Source organism: Schistocerca americana, chromosome 2 (genome assembly GCF_021461395.2).
Source record: "Schistocerca americana isolate TAMUIC-IGC-003095 chromosome 2, iqSchAmer2.1, whole genome shotgun sequence".
NCBI classification, from domain to species: domain Eukaryota; kingdom Metazoa; phylum Arthropoda; class Insecta; order Orthoptera; family Acrididae; genus Schistocerca; species Schistocerca americana.
The window spans coordinates 88,509,641-88,531,834 of record NC_060120.1 but is presented as its reverse complement, the minus strand read 5'-3'; the positions used below and the strand labels follow the sequence as shown (position 1 = coordinate 88,531,834).

Genomic DNA, 22,194 nt, shown 5'->3' with positions numbered 1-22,194 from the left:
CTGGGCAATGTTTGCAGTTGCAGCCGATGACTGCATTTCCTGTGCGTCTATATGGGCGCGCTGAGTAGCAGTGTGTGGAAACGAAAGACAGGGACGGACGTAAAGCAATCAGAACGAACAAGAAAGCATGCAGAGCCTCTGGTAGCTCAGTTGGTAGAGCGGTGGACTGTAGTGGAGGATTCACAGTTATCCATAGGTCGCTGGTTCAAATCCGGCCCAGAGGACTGTTTTTCTAATCTCAGGAGCAAATAGGCTCCAGAGCATGCCCACTCGGTCAGAACCTCCCTATGTTTTAAACCTATTTTAAAGGAAATTCATTTGCTCAGCTAGTAATAGCTAGTTGATAATCATGGGAGTCTTAGCCTTCGTAGGATAATGATATTTCTTCGAATTATCGTAAAATTGCTTGCTCTTACAGGCATCACTCGTTTAATGTGCTATATAGGTCACATCGTCGCACCAATATTCAGCCGTTTCATAGACGTCTCGTTTTTAACACAAACGTAGAAACTAAATCCCTGAGCCTATCGCTGATACTTCCTCGGCGAGAAACGCTTATTACAGAAAATTTAGACTAAACGAAGGTTCCACCGAGATTCGAACTCGGATCGCTGGATTCAGAGTCCAGAGTGCTAACCGTTACACCATTTTTTTTTTTTTTTTTTTTTTTCTTTTTTTTTTTTTTTTTTTTAATTTTGGGCCTCCCTTCTCCCCACACAGCCCATCCATACGCTCACCTTTGTGTGCCTTCTTCGGCTAGCTTCTGCGCTATAGTAGTGTATAATTTATTTGTTTATTATTATTTTTTTTTAATTTTTTTTTTTTTTTTTTTTTTTTGTTTTTTTTTTTTTTTTGCGGTGGTAGATCTCAGGATCACTACGTCTCAAGCTCGTCTTCACGTAATAATAGCATAATGTTTCCGTGTCGTTCTGCATTCGTCGATGATTCAGTTTCCTGGAGGCATGATTCAAAGTTGTCATCTCTTAGCGTTGAGAGTAAGTTCGCCGAGATTACCGCCGTGCTGTTTTCTTGGAGTTATTAACGAAAGTAACTGGGTACTAGTGTGTGTTCCTTGAGTTAGTGGAGACAAAAACAACAAGATCAGAGGTTTCTCTGTCAGCATCGTAAATAATAATAGAAATAAAGTTCCGTATAGAGGAAAGATGGGTATCTAGAAAGAAATACTGCCCCGTCTGTTAAACCTCGTCAAATTAAACTATACTTGTCTTCTGAGTAAAGTAAAAAACAGAAATAAACACTGGCTCCACAAGTTTGGCATCCTGTTGCATGCTGCTTCTCGTTGACCTTAGGTGCACACATTGTACAACCTATGAAGCAATGGAGTCCTGAAAACTGACAATGAGATACCCAGATAACAGAAGAAATAAATAAAAAAAAAGCAATGATCGTGCCCATTGGTTCGCACACTTAAAGCTTCCCATCATTCAAAGCAACGGTGAGAAAATTCTGAAACTTTTCTTTATACTTCCGTAATCGTTTGATCGCGTAATATTCGGCAATAAGATACATATGAAAATCAGAAAATGTAGGCGTTTTAGTTGTCAGCATATAATATAGGTACTGTCCAATTAACCAGGTATAGCTATTATTTTTAGATTTCGGAAATAATTTCCAGTCCGGTTGGAATATATCTTGCAGTTGTATTGCGGATGGCGTCGTTCTATTAATAAGAGCCAGTTTCATTCTCGTCCAATTCCAGATTTGCGTCTGATCTCTGCAGTTTAATATGTGTTGCAATGTTTCCACATGGCCACATGCGTCGCAAGTCGGAGTAGGCCGTAGTTGGATCTTACACAATTTCTCCCCCGTGGGCATCACCTCGTTCACAACATCATACCACACGGAACGAACTCGGGAATGAAGGAGAGGAGTGCTGATATTCACCCAAATTTGTCGCCAGTCCTTGCTAGGATACTGCATTTCTATAGAGTTATTCTGTTGCCGATTCGTAAATACACTGTAGACAGCAGCAGCAGTGAGTGGTTGCAGGTGTTGATGGACATAGCTGGACTCCACGTAATATCGGCGAATATGAACGAGCTCGGGATGGATATGTCCAACATTTATCGGCGGCGTCATATCCGGTGGTCGTAACTGCTGGAAGAGACGTGCTGTAAGACCTGTCTGACTATTTCGTAAGATCCTTGTCGTTCGAGCTAGAAAAATCGCTAAGCACTGTAATTCAACATTTTTAAGGGCTAAACCACCTTTATACCGAGGTAAAGCGGTAGCCTTGAAAGTGACTTTAAAAATATTACCTCGCCAAATGTACCAGCCTGCAAGGGCTAAGATTCTGTTTGCAATATCAGGAGGAATAGGGAGAACAGCGGCAACATGGTAAATCTTGCTGAGAACATAATAATTGACGAAATGTGCTCTCTGAATCCTGTCTAAACACCGCATATTGTGCTCACGAATCAAAGCTCGAAGGACGTTGAGCTTCTGTTCCCAATTCACTCTTACCATTTCCCGTGGATTCGGAGTGAGAATCAAACCAAGGTGCTTGAGCTGGTTGGTTGCCTCTAACCAGACGGTGTCCGCGAAGCGAGCCTGCGGACCTAGATGCAAGACTTTGGATTTCCGTTCGTTAAGGCGTGCACCGCAGGCGCTGGCATACCGGTGGACAAGCCGCCGCACGGTATCGAACTCTTCGTCGTTGTTGATAAGGACGCTGATATCGTCCGCATAGGCATGACAGACGGTCTTGGTATTCAGCGTTTGAAGACCCGGTAAAGTGACGCAAAACGTTTTCAGTAGTGGCTCTATGGCAATGGCGAAAAGAGTCGTGGAAAGCGGGCACCCTTGTCGCAAACCTTGTTGGATGGGCACAGGGGCTGTTAACTGGCCGTTGAATTTCACGCGGGAAGACGTATTGCAGAGACAGTTCCTGATTATCTGCACGAAATGCTGGTTGAAACCCAGTTTGTCCAGCGTTCGGAATAGAAATCCATGGTTAGTCCGATCAAATGCCTTGTCGAAGTCAAAAAAGACTATTGCCAACGTGGTCTTGCAAATCCAAGTCAAATATGCAATATCTCGGTATTCCCACAGGGCGTCTATCATCGATCGACCAGTAACCACGTTCATGTGGTATGAACCAAGCACTTTACTAAGGACTGGCTTGAGTCTGGCATTCAGAATCCGAGTAAAGATTTTGAAATCTGCATTGAGTAGGGTGATTGGTCGTAAGTTATTGAGTGAAGTCCCTGGTGACGGTTTGGAGACTAAGACTATCAGGCCCTCGGTGAACTGCGATGGAAAAGCAGTATGCGTTAACAGTTCATTATACATGATAGTCAGTTCGTCGCCGAAAACATCCCAATACCGAAGATAAAATTCAACCGGCAAACCGTCTGATCCTGCAGCTTTTCCTTTCGCCGCAGACGTAATGATTGACTTCACTTCGAAGTTAGTTATGTTTGCCAGGAGCTGTGCGTGGTCGTCCGGATCCACCGATGTCGTAATGTTAGACAAAAATTCCTCTCCCGCCTCTACATCTGTGTCAGGCAGTGAGTAAAGTTGCCGGAAATGATTCCGAATAAAAGCCTTAAGCTCGCCTTGCTCATCATAAACACGACCATCGTCATCTGTCAGTTGAGTAATGATTTTTTGTCTGCCTCTTTTAGCTTCCCGTATGACATGATACAAGGACGCTGACTCGTTAAAGGTGTCATCGAAAGCGCGTGCCCTGACTTGGGCTCCTGCCAGAGACTCACGAACCAATGCGGTAATTTTGGCTTTGGTACGTTTAATGCGAAGGATATTGCCAGGCAGTGCAGAGGAATCGTTGTACAACTGGCGGAGAGCGGTAAAATAAAATTCCAACGTCTGTTTCTTCCAGTACGCCTTGGCCCTGGCAAACTGACAAATACATTTCTTTATGTGCGGTTTTACTAGCTCTGTCCACCAATGAACACGCTCCCTATACCTTTGTCGTCGCTGGAGGCACCATTGCCACGTTGCAATGAGATCCTTCTTCAGGTCGCCGTCGTCCAACAGTGCGACGTTCAGGTGCCATACGCCTTGACCCAAAAAGGTTTTCTGCGAGACGTGCCGAAGCGTGATGTGATACGCACAGTGGTCGCTAAAATTAACAGGCCATATTTCACAATCCCTGGCAGTGCTTAAAATGTCTTTAGATACATAGAACCTATCCAGACGACTAGCGGAGGCAGCGGTAACATACGTATATCCGGTAACCTGCGGGCGAAGTGAGCACCAGGTATCTTGTAAGTCCAGCCCATCAATTAAATCTCGCAACTCCAAACAAAAATTAAAATTCGGACACTGGTCTTCTCTGCGTATAACACAATTAAAATCGCCGCCCAATAAAATCTTCGAACAACCACAGGATAATAATGGCACAATTTCATCGCGATAAAAAACACTCCTATCCCTTCGGCCTACAGATCCAGTCGGGGCATAGACGTTGACCAAAAGCAAATCTTCGAGTTGTACGGCAATCCCTCGACCCGTTTCTAAAAGCGCTCGAGGTTTACAAGTGATGCCCGCTTTGTACAAAATTGCAGTCCCTGCCTCATCGCCAATATTTATGAGGGCCTCATAGCCCGTGACATTCCCGACCTTGGGTGTGACGACTTCTTGTAAGAAAACGATATCGATATCGGCGGCGTACATATAGTCAGTCAAACATTTTAATTTGACATCGGATGTTATTCGATTTATATTAGCAGTTGCAATTTTGTAATCCCGCATAAGAAAGGGCAATACCATGTTAATGCGTATCGTCGGCCCAGGACGGCTGCTTGCTCGACCCCGGCGAGGTAGTGGTATCCATAAATGCATCGGGTCCAGAACTGTCGACATGCATCACCACATCGGTCTCCTCTGAAAGCTGCACGATCTGTACTCCATCGTCTGTAACGATTCTCTCACATTCATCGGTCCGGAACTGCTTGATTGTACGTTGCAGTTTCTGTTCAAGAGTACGAGTTTCCTCGTCACTCTGCTTACGGACCGATTTCTTTTGTCGTCCTTTCTTCTGAGGACGAACGTCCTCAACGTGTTCGTTGATGTCGGGTTTCGCAGCGGTAAGAGTAGCACCCGCGGGAGATTGTTCGTTGCCGGAAACTGCGCTTAGCGGAGAAGACACTTCAAGGGGATGGGAAACTCGCGGCTGGTTACCAGGGTCCTCAGGTGGAAGACTCTCCGCAGATGGGTGTAGATGTTGATCGGGCAATCCTGGCGGAAGTTCCACACGGACCACGCCAGCATCAGAAGGGCGCGAATTTCCGGCCCCGTCGATTGCATAGTTTTCCACGTCAGAATCAACGGGCATTCGGCTCGCCGTAGCTGTGTTTACATCGGCGGCGGTCACGTCAGGCACAACCTCAGCCGCGTGCAGCTGTGGCGCGCTAACGACAGACGGACCGACAAGGCTCTCGGCATACGTCGGCCTATTGCCATCCCGCCCTGCTGCAAGGGCATCGCGTTGACGCAAAACACGACGCACTGGTTTAGCACGGGGACACGCGGCCTTCAGATGGTCCGTAGAGCCACAAAGTACACAAGTACGTGGTTGCCCCTCGTACATAACGAGTGCCCGGAAGCCTTGTATCACGACATTCGATGGGATATGCTTCGAGAGGTCAATTCGCGCTACCCTGACACCATTATCCACATTGAAGTGTTTAAGTCCACTCCACTGCTCTTGGTGAATGTCCAATACGTTCCCATACTGGGACAGACATTGCCGAATACGTGCAAGTTCAATTTCAAATGGTAGGTTGAACACACGGACCATGCGCAGACCTAACCCAGCATGGGTAACGACAACTTTACAAATTTCACCATCCGAATTAACGAACTCGGCAGTACCCTTAGTTAAGTCCATTACACGTAAACAAGGCTCGTCACTAACAAGTTTCACGTAGACAGCATTCGCCAGGAAATCGTACGAAAATCCTAAAACTTCCTCGTCTTTAAGACTCAATCTGTCGAAGAAGAATCGACTACTTCGTGGACCTGTGGTCGGCTAAAACCGAACGGGAATTGGAAACGCAACGTGTAACGGCGTAACTGATCATCCATGGCAAAGGCCATGATGTACTTACAAGGCCCAACCAGCTGCAGGCGCCGCCAAACACGCGCGGAGCGAGCACTCCGGCACGTCTGCACACGGCCGCTGCTGCGGCGGAACTGATTACACCATGGAACCAGACACGAGCATGGGACGCGTAAATACATTTAGCAGTATACTGACGTACTTCAGACACTTCCTACTTGCATTTTTTAACCTAATTGACACGATCGAGCATTATAAAACTTAATCTGGGCAATGTTTGCAGTTGCAGCCGATGACTGCATTTCCTGTGCGTCTATATGGGCGCGCTGAGTAGCAGTGTGTGGAAACGAAAGACAGGGACGGACGTAAAGCAATCAGAACGAACAAGAAAGCATGCAGAGCCTCTGGTAGCTCAGTTGGTAGAGCGGTGGACTGTAGTGGAGGATTCACAGTTATCCATAGGTCGCTGGTTCAAATCCGGCCCAGAGGACTGTTTTTCTAATCTCAGGAGCAAATAGGCTCCAGAGCATGCCCACTCGGTCAGAACCTCCCTATGTTTTAAACCTAAAGGAAATTCATTTGCTCAGCTAGTAATAGCTAGTTGATAATCATGGGAGTCTTAGCCTTCGTAGGATAATGATATTTCTTCGAATTATCGTAAAATTGCTTGCTCTTACAGGCATCACTCGTTTAATGTGCTATATAGGTCACATCGTCGCACCAATATTCAGCCGTTTCATAGACGTCTCGTTTTTAACACAAACGTAGAAACTAAATCCCTGAGCCTATCGCTGATACTTCCTCGGCGAGAAACGCTTATTACAGAAAATTTAGACTAAACGAAGGTTCCACCGAGATTCGAACTCGGATCGCTGGATTCAGAGTCCAGAGTGCTAACCGTTACACCATGGAACCAGACACGAGCATGGGACGCGTAAATACATTTAGCAGTATACTGACGTACTTCAGACACTTCCTACTTGCATTTTTTAACCTAATTGACACGATCGAGCATTATAAAACTTAATCTGGGCAATGTTTGCAGTTGCAGCCGATGACTGCATTTCCTGTGCGTCTATATGGGCGCGCTGAGTAGCAGTGTGTGGAAACGAAAGACAGGGACGGACGTAAAGCAATCAGAACGAACAAGAAAGCATGCAGAGCCTCTGGTAGCTCAGTTGGTAGAGCGGTGGACTGTAGTGGAGGATTCACAGTTATCCATAGGTCGCTGGTTCAAATCCGGCCCAGAGGACTGTTTTTCTAATCTCAGGAGCAAATAGGCTCCAGAGCATGCCCACTCGGTCAGAACCTCCCTATGTTTTAAACCTATTTTAAAGGAAATTCATTTGCTCAGCTAGTAATAGCTAGTTGATAATCATGGGAGTCTTAGCCTTCGTAGGATAATGATATTTCTTCGAATTATCGTAAAATTGCTTGCTCTTACAGGCATCACTCGTTTAATGTGCTATATAGGTCACATCGTCGCACCAATATTCAGCCGTTTCATAGACGTCTCGTTTTTAACACAAACGTAGAAACTAAATCCCTGAGCCTATCGCTGATACTTCCTCGGCGAGAAACGCTTATTACAGAAAATTTAGACTAAACGAAGGTTCCACCGAGATTCGAACTCGGATCGCTGGATTCAGAGTCCAGAGTGCTAACCGTTACACCATGGAACCAGACACGAGCATGGGACGCGTAAATACATTTAGCAGTATACTGACGTACTTCAGACACTTCCTACTTGCATTTTTTAACCTAATTGACACGATCGAGCATTATAAAACTTAATCTGGGCAATGTTTGCAGTTGCAGCCGATGACTGCATTTCCTGTGCGTCTATATGGGCGCGCTGAGTAGCAGTGTGTGGAAACGAAAGACAGGGACGGACGTAAAGCAATCAGAACGAACAAGAAAGCATGCAGAGCCTCTGGTAGCTCAGTTCGCAGTTCCGCTTCAGACGGCGTGCTGTGAGGACGTGTTAGCGCTCCGCTTAGCTGCTGTGTTTCGAAGTCGCGACTAGCTCTTGTTACTCTTCGTTCCGTGTGTGTTAGTGTTTTGTGTGTTTGTACTTGTGTTTTCGACGTCTATTTTGTTTCTGTCTTGAAAGCGGTTTTGGCCGCTGTTTATCTGCTGCAATGTCTACCATGTTTCCCAGGAAGCTTACTGTGCGCTTTGGTTTTGACAAGGCTACCCGATATGTACAACCCAGTTCACTGGAAATTCACGACTGGATTGTTGATGTTGTTGGCCTCACATCTGATCAGATACATACGGCTTACTATGATCTGGAACAATACTGTTTTTATGTCAAGCTGCTCTCGCCTTTGGTGCTGGAACGGATATTAAACAAATTTGATGGGGAAGCTGAATTCCGCCACCGTGACAATTCGGTGAGTAAGGTCACAGTTTCTAATGCTGATGTTGATTACAAGCATGTGCGTGTTTTTAACTTGCCCCCCGAGGTTGACAACTGTTATTTAAAAGACGTTCTTTCTAAGTATGGTGAAATTAAGCAAATTAGGAATGAACGGTGGTCCAGCCAACACCGGTTGCAATGCTTTAGCGGTGTGCGTTCGGTCGACATGCAAGTCAAGAATAATATTCCCTCTCATGTTCAAGTTTGCGGATATAAGGCGCATGTTATGTACAGTGGACAGACTTTGACCTGTCATGTCTGTAATGAGAGTGGACATATGAGGCAGGATTGTCCGAAACGTGTCTTTGTTTTGCAAACCCACTTACAGCAGCGCAAAAAGTTAACTCTGGCCGACCTTGTGAAGGAAAATTCTGTGACAGATGGGTCCAGTTCCCCCATCCTGGACAAAGATGAAGATAGGGCGCAGCATCGTGCTGCTGACTTTCCACCGCTAGCGCGAAAGGAGACTTCAGACTCTTCTGTTGTTCAAAGTAGTGTCGTTACTCACAAGAGACGACGCACTTACGATAGCGGTAGTGCAGACGACGATGACATTAATGTGGCTAGGTCATCTGTCGCTGGCACATCGCCGCCGATGTTTGAGGTTCCGGGCTCCGAACATTCCCTGCTTTCGGATTGTGGCGCCAATTCACCGGTGCCAGTTGCTCAGTTGGGTCCCTTACCCGTAAACGAACAGGCCGTGGTAGCTTCAGTACCACGCCTGTCACCTGAGGCATGTCAACCGATGCAGACCGACCGACCGACCGATGTTGACACCGTTTGTAAACAGGACGGGGAAGTGCGTGGGCGTAAACAGCCGGCTACGTCACCGCCTCAGCCCGACAACAAACAAACGGAAGGTTCCACCGTTGATAAACACTCAGCTATCGAAAGAGCATGTGGAAGAGATAGGTCGCCGGAAGTAGTTTTGCAGTCTGAGCCATCACCGTGTGCAGTGGAGGAGGAGCTGGCACCTGACGTCAGCTCCGATCCTCCTACCCCGCCATCCGCTGCGAATTTCTCAACGGGAGGTTGGCGCCGACACTCGGTGAAACCCAATGTCAATGTTGTTCGCAGGAAGCCTAAAAAGAAAGGTTCCGGCGCCGATGCTGACGCATCTTCGAAGTCAGATTCTCACGAAGGTTCTGGCGTGGAATGATGGCCTGACAGGTGATTAGATATCTCCGTGCTTCATGTTGCAATCCTACACGCTTTCCACTCTCAATATTAACAGGATCCAGTCGGATTTAAAACTCGCTGCTCTCAAACAGTTTCTCTACGACTCAGCGACTGACATCGCATTTCTTCAGGAGGTTGTATCGCCCCACCTCGACTTTACCGGATTTGTATGTTTTTCCAATATTTCACCGGAAGCGCACGTCGGTACTGCCATTTTAGTTCGGGAAGGCATTCCCGTTCAAAACGTTGATACGTTAGAGTCGGGGAGAGGGATTGGGCTTACCATCGCAGGGGTCACTTTTGTCAATTTATATGCACCCTCTGGTAGTAGTCACCGGGCAGCACGAGCCGCGTTCTTCAAAGACGATATTATTTACCTCTTGCGGCGAAATCCCTCACCACTGATACTCGGTGGTGACTTTAATTGTGTTCTGGGCCGCAAAGATCAGACTCCTAATTTTAATTATTCTGGTGAGTTGCGACGCCTTGTTGCTGATCTCAAACTGCACGATGTGTGGGAGGTACGATACCCCACGTTGGTGAAGTTTACTCATACCGTTGCCAACTCTTCTAGCAGAATCGACAGAATTTATGTCTCGGATGATTTAAAAAGCAACGTAACGCATGCTGAAACTGTTCCCGTCATTTTCTCCGACCATAGTGCGTTGTTAACATGTCTCAATCTGCCACAACAACCTGCTCGCCGAGTACGAAACCAGTGGCATCTAAATGTTTCTTTATTGTCGGACACAGAATTAGACGACGAAATAACTGCTGCATGGGTGCTGTGTCTCCGTTCACTTCACAACTTTCGAAGTGTGATTGAATGGTGGACCAGACGGGCGAAGCCAAAGATCAGGAGTGTTTTAATATCCTTTAGTATCCGCAGGGCTAGGGAACGGAAAGCCACCGTCGAGTTTTATTACAGTGTGCTACGGGATCTTTATGATCAGGCGGGAGCCGTGACGACACGCCTGAAAGATGTCAAACTGATAAAAGCCAAATTACTGCGCTTGAAACGTCAAGAACTGGAGGGCCTTAAGGTACGGTCCAAAGCGAAATCTGTCATTGCAGATGAGACTACTGCCTTGTATCATCTTATTCGTGACAGCAAAACTAGACGAGGCACTTTCATAGACGAACTTCAACTCGAGGATGGTACGAAACTCAGCACGCAGCAGGGAATACTCCAGGAAATCTCCGCTTACTATTCAAACATGTATGCACCGGGGGACACAAATGTGGACGCTTATGACGAACTTTTTGGCTCTCATACTCCACAACTTACGGGAGATGACAATGACGCTCTTTCTTCGACTGTCGAAAATGATGATGTTTACGCCGTCATCTGCAATTCTGCCGTTAACAAATCACCAGGACCTGACGGCCTACCCGTTGAATTCTATAAAAGGTTTTGGCCTTTAATAGGAGACAAGTTCACCCACCTAATCAATGAAGTCTTACGGGGAACACCGGTGCCAGCAGAATTTAAACAATGCAAAATTGTACTTCTCCCGAAGAATAAGGGTTGCAAACGTTTAACCAACCTCCGACCGATTTCACTTTTGAACTCCGATTATAAGCTTCTAGCTCGAGTACTCCATCACCGCATTATGCCGTTCACCGCTAAAATCATTTGCCCCCAACAGACCTGCGCCTTTAAGAAGACCATCTTACAAACTGCTGCTTTATACCGGGACGTCGTTGCCCTGACTCACGCATGCAATATTAAATGTGGACTGCTTTTTGTCGATTTCCACAAAGCGTTTGATAGGGTCGATCATCCGTATCTGATAGAGACGTTGCGCCGGATGGGGTTTCTCGACACCTCCATAGCTGTCATCAAGAACGTGGCGATGGGAATCACAGCACAACTCTCTGTTAATTGCCAGTTGACGAAGCGCATCGGAATACAACGTGGCGTCCCCCAAGGCAGTCCCTTGTCAATGCTGCTTTTTGTTCTTTCTCTAGAACCCTTTTTACGACAGCTACGATGTCGACTCACCGGAATTACAGTTTCAGGCATGAAAACTGTGGTGGGCGCCTACGCGGATGATGTTGGCGTCATCATCAGAAATCAGGCGGATGTGTCACAACTTGAGTTGGCGCTCGCGACCTATTGTTCGGCATCCGGTGCGAGGCAGAACGTTCAAAAAAGTAAATTTTTAAACCTCAAGGGGCTTGCCCAGTTGCGCATTGCGTGGGCGACTAATGTCCATCAACATAAAGCTATTGGGATGGTCCTGAAGACATCCATTTTCCGAATGATCTCGATAAATTGGCGCGAGGTTTCACGGACTATCCAGGGGGCACTGATTGCCAATCACTCCCGCTGCCTGGACCAATTTCAAAGGGTTCGTTTATTAAATACTTATATCTTGTCTAAGGCTTACTACACTGCACAAATTTTCCCTCTTCCCGCCATGATAGCGAAGGCCATTATGTCCCGCTTAGCAAATTTTTTGTGGCGTGGGGAATTATTTCGTGTCTCTGTCAAAACAGCAATTCTGGATCCTTGTAAAGGGGGCCTGGGTTTGACGGACATTAAATGTAAAGCAATGGCATTGTATGTCAACAGAACATTAACTATCATGTCCCACTCCCCGGAATGCCTCACGGCAAAGTTGTACAATATAGTCCGGCCACAAAGTCTCGATCCACCCGTCAATCTTCAGCACATCAGTTTTAAACTTAAACATGTAAGGGACTTTTATCTTGAACGCAGCTACATCAGCAAAGAACTTTTACGGTCGCCGACAGTCACGGCGAAGGCGATTTTCGCAGAACGGAAACAGCTGCACAGCAACAATGTCATAGAATCTAAGTTCCCTGGTTTCGCATGGGACGTCGTCTGGAAAAATATTAGTAGTACGGTTCTTTCGAGTGATGTACGGACAGCGTGGTACAAAGTTATCAATAATCTCATCTGTACTAATGAACGTCTGTTTGGAATAGGGTTAAGTGACACCAACCTCTGTGGCAAATGTCACCTTGTCGACACTGTGTGTCATCGATATACGTGTGGCGGCCATATTTACAACTGGCAGTGGACCAGAGAGAAACTTGCCCTAATCACCAGGACTTCTGCGCACACTTTCACTCCTCAGCATTTGTACCGCCCCGCTGAACGCTACTTCCCTCAGACGAAAAACAATGCAGTGATGTGGCTCATGGGGAAGTTCACCAGTTACATTTTTAACAACGTTGGAGGCGACAATCGACTTGAATTTTTAATGTACATGGAAACCGAATTTGACAAGGTGCTCAAGTACCCGGCTCATAAGAAGACATTTGGTAATATGCTCCATATTGCTTTCGAAAGAGTGGGAATAGGCTAGTGACCACTGGTTGTCTTTCATGGTGACACGGGAGGGGTTTGGAGCGCGAAGCAATGGCAGTGCCGCGAAGAGGCCCCACTGCTTTTGCGGCGCGTCTCTGACCCCGACCTAAATCACCAGGCGACCGAGGGAAAGGCTCCACTACCGACGTTTGCCGCCAGTTATCTATTTAACAAACATGAAACTGCAATTTTCAAAAAAAAAAAAAAAAAAAAAAAAAAAAAAGTGGCTAGGATACCTGGCTTTCACCCAGGAGGCCCGGGTTCGATTCCCGGTACCGGAACGGAATTTTTTCCACACGATATAAATAAAAAAAAAAAAAAAAAAAAAGTTGGTAGAGCGGTGGACTGTAGTGGAGGATTCACAGTTATCCATAGGTCGCTGGTTCAAATCCGGCCCAGAGGGCTGTTTTTCTAATCTCAGGAGCAAATAGGCTCCAGAGCATGCCCACTCGGTCAGAACCTCCCTATGTTTTAAACCTATTTTAAAGGAAATTCATTTGCTCAGCTAGTAATAGCTAGTTGATAATCATGGGAGTCTTAGCCTTCGTAGGATAATGATATTTCTTCGAATTATCGTAAAATTGCTTGCTCTTACAGGCATCACTCGTTTAATGTGCTATATAGGTCACATCGTCGCACCAATATTCAGCCGTTTCATAGACGTCTCGTTTTTAACACAAACGTAGAAACTAAATCCCTGAGCCTATCGCTGATACTTCCTCGGCGAGAAACGCTTATTACAGAAAATTTAGACTAAACGAAGGTTCCACCGAGATTCGAACTCGGATCGCTGGATTCAGAGTCCAGAGTGCTAACCGTTACATCATGGAACCAGACACGAGCATGGGACGCGTAAATACATTTAGCAGTATACTGACGTACTTCAGACACTTCCTACTTGCATTTTTTAACCTAATTGACACGATCGAGCATTATAAAACTTAATCTGGGCAATGTTTGCAGTTGCAGCCGATGACTGCATTTCCTGTGCGTCTATATGGGCGCGCTGAGTAGCAGTGTGTGGAAACGAAAGACAGGGACGGACGTAAAGCAATCAGAACGAACAAGAAAGCATGCAGAGCCTCTGGTAGCTCAGTTGGTAGAGCGGTGGACTGTAGTGGAGGATTCACAGTTATCCATAGGTCGCTGGTTCAAATCCGGCCCAGAGGACTGTTTTTCTAATCTCAGGAGCAAATAGGCTCCAGAGCATGCCCACTCGGTCAGAACCTCCCTATGTTTTAAACCTATTTTAAAGGAAATTCATTTGCTCAGCTAGTAATAGCTAGTTGATAATCATGGGAGTCTTAGCCTTCGTAGGATAATGATATTTCTTCGAATTATCGTAAAATTGCTTGCTCTTACAGGCATCACTCGTTTAATGTGCTATATAGGTCACATCGTCGCACCAATATTCAGCCGTTTCATAGACGTCTCGTTTTTAACACAAACGTAGAAACTAAATCCCTGAGCCTATCGCTGATACTTCCTCGGCGAGAAACGCTTATTACAGAAAATTTAGACTAAACGAAGGTTCCACCGAGATTCGAACTCGGATCGCTGGATTCAGAGTCCAGAGTGCTAACCGTTACACCATTTTTTTTTTTTTCTTTTTTTTTTTTTTTTTTTTTTATTATTTTTTTTTCTTTTGGGCCTCCCTTCTCCCCACACAGCCCATCCATACGCTCACCTTTTTGTGCCTTCTTCGGCTAGCTTCTGCGCTTTTTTTGGAGATTTTGTTTTTGTTTTTTTATATATATATATATATAGATATATATATTTTGCGGTGGTATATCTCAGGATCACTACCTCTCAAGCTCGTCTTCACTTAGTAATGGCATGAATGTTTCCGTGTCGTTCTGCATTCATCGATGTTTGAGTTGCTTGAAGGCTTGATTCAATGGCGTCGTCTCTTAGCGTTGAGAGTATGTTCGCCGAGATGGCCGCCGTGCTGTTTTCTTGTAGTTATTCACTAAAGTAACTGGTGTGTTCCTTGAGTTGGTGGAGACAAAATCAACAAGAGCATATGTTTCTCTTTCAGCATCATAGATAATAAGGAGAAAATAAAGGTCTGTGTTGAGGAAAAACGGGTATCTAGAAAGAAATACTGCCTCGTCTGAGTTAAACTTCATCAAATTAAACTATACGTGTCTTCTGGGGAACGTAAAGAAACAGAAATAAATATTGGCTCCACAAGTTTAGCATCCTGTTGCATGCTGCTTCTCTTGGGCCTTAGGTGCACACATTGCACCAACCATGAAACAATAAAAGTCCTGAGAACTGACAAAGAGATACCCTGATAATAGAAGAAATAAATAAAAAGCAATAATCGTACTCAATAGTTCGCACACTTAAAGTTTTCCATCATTCAAAGCAACGGTGAGAAATTTCTGAAATTTTTCTTTATATTTTCGTAATCGTTTGATCGCGTAATATTCGGCAATAAGATACATGAGAAAATCAGAAAGTGTAGGCGTTTTAGTCGTCAGCATATAATAGAGGTACTGTCCAATTAACCAGGTATAGCTATTATTTTTAGATTTCGGAAATAATTGCCAGTCCGGGTGGAGTATATCCTGCAGTTGTATTGCGGATGGCGACGTTCTATTAATAAGAGCCAGTTTCATTCTCGTCCAGTTCCAGATTTGCGTTTGATCTCTGCAGTATAATATGTGTTGCAACGTTTCCACATGTCCACATGCGTCGCAAGTCGGTGTAGGCCGTAATTGGATCTTACACAATTTCTCTCCCGTGGGCATCACCTCGTTCACAACATCGTACCACAAGGAACGTACTCGGGAACGAAGAAGAGGAGTGCTGATATTCATCCAAATTTGTCGCCAGTTCTTGCCAGGATACTTCATTTCAATAGAGTTATTCTGTTGCCGATTCGTAAATACACTGTAAACAGCCGCAGCAGTGAATGCTTGCAGGTGCTGATGCACATAGCTGGACTCCACGTAATATCGGCGAATATGAACGAGCTCGGGATGGATAGGTCCAACATTTATCGGTGGCGTCATATCCGGTGGTCGTAACTGCTGGAATAGACGTGCCGTAAGACCTGTCTGACTACATCGTAAGATCCTTGATGTTCTAGCTAGAAAAATCGCTAAGCACTGTGATTCAACATCTTTAAGGGCTAGACCACCTTTATAGTGAGGTAAAGCGGTAGCCTTGAAAGCGACTTTAAAAATATTACCTCGCCAAACGTACCAGCCTGCAAGAGCTAAAATTCTGTTTGCAATATCGGTAGGAATAGGGAGAACAGCGGCAACATGGTAAATCTTGCTGAGAACATAATAATTGACGAAATGTGCTCTCTGAATCCTGTCTAAAGACCGCATATTGTGCTCTCGAATCAAAGCTCGAAGGACGTTGAGCTTCTGTTCCCAATTCACTCTCACCATTTCCCGTGGATTCGAAGTGAGAATCAAGCCAAGGTGCTTGAGTTGGTTGGTTGCCTCTAACCAAACGGTGTTCGCAAAGCGAGCCTGCGGACCTAAATGCAAGACTTTGGATTTCCGTTCGTTAAGGCGTGCACCGCAGGCGCTGGCATACCGGTGTACAAGCCGTCGCACGGTATCGAACTCTTCGTCGTTGTTGATAAGGACGCTAATATCGTCCGCATAGGCATGACAGACGGTCTTTGTATTCAGCGTTTGAAGACCCGGTAAGGTGACGCAAAACGTCTTCAGTAGTGGCTCTATAGCAATGGCGAAAAGAGTCGTAGAAAGCGGGCACCCTTGTCGCAAACCTTGTTGAATGGGCACAGGGGCTGTTAACTGGCCGTTGAATTTCACGCGGGAAGACGTTTTGCTGATACAGTTCCTGATTATCTGTACGAAATACTGGTTGAAACCCAGTTTTTCCAGCGTTCTGAACAGAAATCCGTGGTTAGTCCTATCAAATGCCTTATCGAAGTCAAAAAAGACTATTGCCAACGTGGTCTTGCAAATCCAAGTCAAATATGCAATATCTCGGTATTCGCACAGGGCGTCTATCATTGATCGGCCAGTAACCACGTTCATGTGATATGAACCAAGAACATTACGAAGGACTGGCTTGAGTCTGGCATTGATAATCCGAGTAAAGATTTTGAAATCTGCGTTGAGTAGGGTGATTGGTCGTAAGTTATTGAGTGAAGTCCCCGGTGACGGTTTGGAGACTAAGACTATCATGCCCTCAGTAAACTGCGATGGAAGAGCAGTATTCATTAACAATTCATTATACATGATAGTCAGTTCGTCGCCGAAAACATCCCAGTACCGAAGATAAAATTCAATCGGCAAACCGTCTAAGCCTGCAGCTTTTCCTTTCGCCGCAGACGTAATGATAGACTTCACTTCGAAGTTAGTTATGGTTGCCAGGAGCTGTGCGTGGTCGTCCGGATCCACCGATGCCGTAATGTTAGACAAAAATTCCTCTCCCGCCACTACATCTGTGTCATGCAGTGAGTAAAGTTGCCGGAAATGATTCCGGATAAAAGCCTTAAGCTCGCCTTGCTCATCATAAACACGACCTTCGTCATCTGTCAGTTGAGTAATGATTTTTTGTCTGCCCCTTTTAGCTTCCCGTATGACGTGGTACAAGGACGCAGACTCATTAAAGGTGTCATCGGAAGAGCGTGCCCGGACTTGGGCTCCTGCCAGAGACTCACGAACCAAAGCGGTGATTTTGGCTTTGGTACGTTTAATGCGTAGGAGATTGCCAGGCAGTGCAGAGGAATCGTTATACAACTGTCGGAGAGCGGTAAAATAAAACTCCAACGTCTGTTTCTTCCAGTACGCCTTAGCCCTGGCAAACTGACAAATACATTTCTTTATGTGCGGCTTCACTAACTCCGTCCACCAATGAACACGCTCCCTATATCGTTGCCGTCGCTGGAGGCACCATTGCCACGTTGCAATAAGATCCTTCTTCAGGTCGCCGTCGTTCAACAGGGCGACGTTCAGTTGCCAGACGCCTCGACCCAAAAAGGTTTTCTGCGAGACATGCCGAAGCGTGATGTGATACGCACAGTGGTCGCTAAAATTAACAGGCCATATTTTACAATCCCTGGCAGCGCTTAAAATGTCTTTAGATACATAAAACCTATCCAGACGACTAGCGGAGGCAGCGGTAACATAAGTATATCCGGCGACCTGCGGGCGAAGTGAGCACCAGGTATCTTGTAAGTCCAGCCCATCAATTAAATCTCGCAACTCCAAACAAAAATTAAAATTCGGACACTGGTCGTCTCTGCGTACAACACAATTAAAATCGCCGCCCAATAAAATCCTCGAACAACCACAGGATAATAATGGTACAATTTCATCGCGATAAAAAACACTCCTATCCCTTCGGCCTGTAGATCCAGTCGGGGCGTAGACGTTGATCAAAAGCAAATCTTCGAATTGTACGACAATCCCTCTACCCGTTTCTAAAATCGCTCGAGGTCTGCAAGTGATGCCCGCTTTGTACAAAATTGCAGTCCCTGCCTCATCGCCGATATTGATGATGGCCTCATAGCCCGTGACATTCCCGACCTTGGGTGTGACGACTTCTTGTAAGAAAACGATATCTATATCGGCGGCGTACATATAGTCAGTCAAACATTTTAATTTGACATCAGATGTTATTCGATTTATATTAGCAGTTGCAATGTTGTAATCCCGCATAAGAAAGGGCAATACTATGTTATTGCGTATCGTCGGCCCAGGACGGCTGCTTGCTCGACCCCGGCGGGGGAGTGGTATCCATAAAAGCATCGGGTCCAGAACTGTCGACATGCATCACCACATCGGTCTCCTCTGAATGCTGCACGACCTGTACTCCATCGTCTGTAACGATTCTCTCACATTCATCGGTCCGGAACTGCTTGATTGTACGTTGCAGTTTCTGTTCAAGAGTACGAGTTTCCTCGTCACTCTGCTTACGGACCGATTTCTTTTGTCGTCCTTTCTTCTGAGGACGGACGTCCTCAACGTGTTCGTTGATGTCGGGTTTCGCAGCGGTAAGAGTAGCACCCGCGGGAGACTGTTCGTTGCCGGAAACTGCGCTTAGTGGAGAAGACACTTCAAGGGGATGGGAAACTCGCGGCTGGTTACCAGAGTCCTCAGGTGGAAGACTCTCCGCAGATGGGTGCAGATGTTGATTGGGCAATCCTGGCGGAAGTTCCACACGGACCACGCCAGCATCAGAAGGGCGCGAATTGCCGGCCCCGTCGATTGCAGAGTTGTCCACGTCAGAATCAACGGGCAGGCGGCTCGCCGTAGCTGTGTTTACATCGGCGGTGGTCACGTCAGGCACAACCTCAGCCGCGTGCAGCTGTGGCGCGCTAACGACAGACGGACCGACAAGGCTCTCGGCATACGTCGGCCTATTGCCAACCTGCCCTGCTGCAAGGGCATCGCGTTGTCGCAAAACACGACGCACTGGTTTAGCACGGGGACACGCGGCCTTCAGATGGTCCGTAGAGCCACAAAGTACACAAGTACGTGGTTGCCCCTCGTACATAACGAGTGCCCGGAAGCCTTGTATCACGACATTCGACGGGATATGCTTCGAGAGGTCAATTCGCGCTACCCTGACACCATTATCCACATTGAAGTGTTTAAGTCCACTCCACTGCTCTTGGTGAATGTCCAATACGTTCCCATACTGGGACAGACATTGCCGAATACGTGCAAGTTCAATTTCAAATGGTAGGTTGAACACACGGACCGTGCGCAGACCTAACCCAGCATGGGTAACGACAACTTTACAAATTTCACCATCAGAATTAACGAACTCGGCAGTACCCTTAGTTAAGTCCATTACACGTAAACAAGGCTCGTCACTAACAAGTTTCACGTAGACAGCATTCGCCAGGAAATCGTATGAAAATCCTAAAACTTCCTCGTCTGTAAGACTCAATCTGTCGAAGAAGAAATCGACTAATTCGTGGACCTGTGGTCGGCTAAAACCGAACGGGAATTGGAAACGCAACGTGTAACGGCGTAACTGATCATCCATGGCAAAGGCCATGATGTACTTACAAGGCCCAACCAGCTGCAGGCGCCGCCAAACACGCGCGGAGCGAGCACTCCGGCACGTCTGCACACGGCCGCTGCTGCGGCGGAACTTATATAGGTCACATCGTCGCACCAATATTCAGCCGTTTCATAGACGTCTCGTTTTTAACACAAACGTAGAAACTAAATCCCTGAGCCTATCGCTGATACTTCCTCGGCGAGAAACGCTTATTACAGAAAATTTAGACTAAACGAAGGTTCCACCGAGATTCGAACTCGGATCGCTGGATTCAGAGTCCAGAGTGCTAACCGTTACATCATGGAACCAGACACGAGCATGGGACGCGTAAATACATTTAGCAGTATACTGACGTACTTCAGACACTTCCTACTTGCATTTTTTAACCTAATTGACACGATCGAGCATTATAAAACTTAATCTGGGCAATGTTTGCAGTTGCAGCCGATGACTGCATTTCCTGTGCGTCTATATGGGCGCGCTGAGTAGCAGTGTGTGGAAACGAAAGACAGGGACGGACGTAAAGCAATCAGAACGAACAAGAAAGCATGCAGAGCCTCTGGTAGCTCAGTTGGTAGAGCGGTGGACTGTAGTGGAGGATTCACAGTTATCCATAGGTCGCTGGTTCAAATCCGGCCCAGAGGACTGTTTTTCTAATCTCAGGAGCAAATAGGCTCCAGAGCATGCCCACTCGGTCAGAACCTCCCTATGTTTTAAACCTATTTTAAAGGAAATTCATTTGCTCAGCTAGTAATAGCTAGTTGATAATCATGGGAGTCTTAGCCTTCGTAGGATAATGATATTTCTTCGAATTATCGTAAAATTGCTTGCTCTTACAGGCATCACTCGTTTAATGTGCTATATAGGTCACATCGTCGCACCAATATTCAGCCGTTTCATAGACGTCTCGTTTTTAACACAAACGTAGAAACTAAATCCCTGAGCCTATCGCTGATACTTCCTCGGCGAGAAACGGTTATTACAGAAAATTTAGACTAAACGAAGGTTCCACCGAGATTCGAACTCGGATCGCTGGATTCAGAGTCCATAGTGCTAACCGTTACACCATGGAACCAGACACGAGCATGGGACGCGTAAATACATTTAGCAGTATACTGACGTACTTCAGACACTTCCTACTTGCATTTTTTAACCTAATTGACACGATCGAGCATTATAAAACTTAATCTGGGCAATGTTTGCAGTTGCAGCCGATGACTGCATTTCCTGTGCGTCTATATGGGCGCGCTGAGTAGCAGTGTGTGGAAACGAAAGACAGGGACGGACGTAAAGCAATCAGAACGAACAAGAAAGCATGCAGAGCCTCTGGTAGCTCAGTTGGTAGAGCGGTGGACTGTAGTGGAGGATTCACAGTTATCCATAGGTCGCTGGTTCAAATCCGGCCCAGAGGACTGTTTTTCTAATCTCAGGAGCAAATAGGCTCCAGAGCATGCCCACTCGGTCAGAACCTCCCTATGTTTTAAACCTATTTTAAAGGAAATTCATTTGCTCAGCTAGTAATAGCTAGTTGATAATCATGGGAGTCTTAGCCTTCGTAGGATAATGATATTTCTTCGAATTATCGTAAAATTGCTTGCTCTTACAGGCATCACTCGTTTAATGTGCTATATAGGTCACATCGTCGCACCAATATTCAGCCGTTTCATAGACGTCTCGTTTTTAACACAAACGTAGAAACTAAATCCCTGAGCCTATCGCTGATACTTCCTCGGCGAGAAACGCTTATTACAGAAAATTTAGACTAAACGAAGGTTCCACCGAGATTCGAACTCGGATCGCTGGATTCAGAGTCCAGAGTGCTAACCGTTACACCATGGAACCAGACACGAGCATGGGACGCGTAAATACATTTAGCAGTATACTGACGTACTTCAGACACTTCCTACTTGCATTTTTTAACCTAATTGACACGATCGAGCATTATAAAACTTAATCTGGGCAATGTTTGCAGTTGCAGCCGATGACTGCATTTCCTGTGCGTCTATATGGGCGCGCTGAGTAGCAGTGTGTGGAAACGAAAGACAGGGACGGACGTAAAGCAATCAGAACGAACAAGAAAGCGTGCAGAGCCTCTGGTAGCTCAGTTGGTAGAGCGGTGGACTGTAGTGGAGGATTCACAGTTATCCATAGGTCGCTGGTTCAAATCCGGCCCAGAGGACTGTTTTTCTAATCTCA

The 22,194-nt window shown here is 46.1% G+C and overlaps 13 non-coding genes across 13 annotated transcripts; 7 read left to right on the top strand and 6 right to left on the bottom strand.

The window, feature by feature from the left end:
* Window positions 1-135: 135 nt before the first annotated feature.
* On the top strand, window positions 136-224 carry Trnay-gua. The gene is given in 2 exon segments: window positions 136-172; window positions 189-224. It is a non-coding gene; the product is annotated as a tRNA-Tyr (tRNA).
* Window positions 225-6,447: 6,223 nt separating this feature from the next.
* Trnay-gua lies at window positions 6,448-6,536 on the top strand. Its single transcript is given in 2 exon segments — window positions 6,448-6,484; window positions 6,501-6,536. It is a non-coding gene; the product is annotated as a tRNA-Tyr (tRNA).
* A 353-nt stretch (window positions 6,537-6,889) lies between these two features.
* Trnaq-cug lies at window positions 6,890-6,961 on the bottom strand. Its single transcript has one exon. It is a non-coding gene; the product is annotated as a tRNA-Gln (tRNA).
* A 248-nt stretch (window positions 6,962-7,209) lies between these two features.
* Window positions 7,210-7,298, top strand: Trnay-gua. The gene is given in 2 exon segments: window positions 7,210-7,246; window positions 7,263-7,298. It is a non-coding gene; the product is annotated as a tRNA-Tyr (tRNA).
* A 358-nt stretch (window positions 7,299-7,656) lies between these two features.
* On the bottom strand, window positions 7,657-7,728 carry Trnaq-cug. Its single transcript has one exon. It is a non-coding gene; the product is annotated as a tRNA-Gln (tRNA).
* Window positions 7,729-13,748: 6,020 nt separating this feature from the next.
* Trnaq-cug lies at window positions 13,749-13,820 on the bottom strand. Its single transcript has one exon. It is a non-coding gene; the product is annotated as a tRNA-Gln (tRNA).
* Window positions 13,821-14,068: 248 nt separating this feature from the next.
* Window positions 14,069-14,157, top strand: Trnay-gua. Its single transcript is given in 2 exon segments — window positions 14,069-14,105; window positions 14,122-14,157. It is a non-coding gene; the product is annotated as a tRNA-Tyr (tRNA).
* A 6,077-nt stretch (window positions 14,158-20,234) lies between these two features.
* Window positions 20,235-20,306, bottom strand: Trnaq-cug. The gene has a single exon. It is a non-coding gene; the product is annotated as a tRNA-Gln (tRNA).
* A 248-nt stretch (window positions 20,307-20,554) lies between these two features.
* On the top strand, window positions 20,555-20,643 carry Trnay-gua. The gene is given in 2 exon segments: window positions 20,555-20,591; window positions 20,608-20,643. It is a non-coding gene; the product is annotated as a tRNA-Tyr (tRNA).
* A 358-nt stretch (window positions 20,644-21,001) lies between these two features.
* On the bottom strand, window positions 21,002-21,073 carry Trnaq-cug. Its single transcript has one exon. It is a non-coding gene; the product is annotated as a tRNA-Gln (tRNA).
* A 248-nt stretch (window positions 21,074-21,321) lies between these two features.
* Window positions 21,322-21,410, top strand: Trnay-gua. The gene is given in 2 exon segments: window positions 21,322-21,358; window positions 21,375-21,410. It is a non-coding gene; the product is annotated as a tRNA-Tyr (tRNA).
* Window positions 21,411-21,768: 358 nt separating this feature from the next.
* On the bottom strand, window positions 21,769-21,840 carry Trnaq-cug. Its single transcript has one exon. It is a non-coding gene; the product is annotated as a tRNA-Gln (tRNA).
* A 248-nt stretch (window positions 21,841-22,088) lies between these two features.
* Window positions 22,089-22,177, top strand: Trnay-gua. The gene is given in 2 exon segments: window positions 22,089-22,125; window positions 22,142-22,177. It is a non-coding gene; the product is annotated as a tRNA-Tyr (tRNA).
* Window positions 22,178-22,194: the final 17 nt, after the last annotated feature.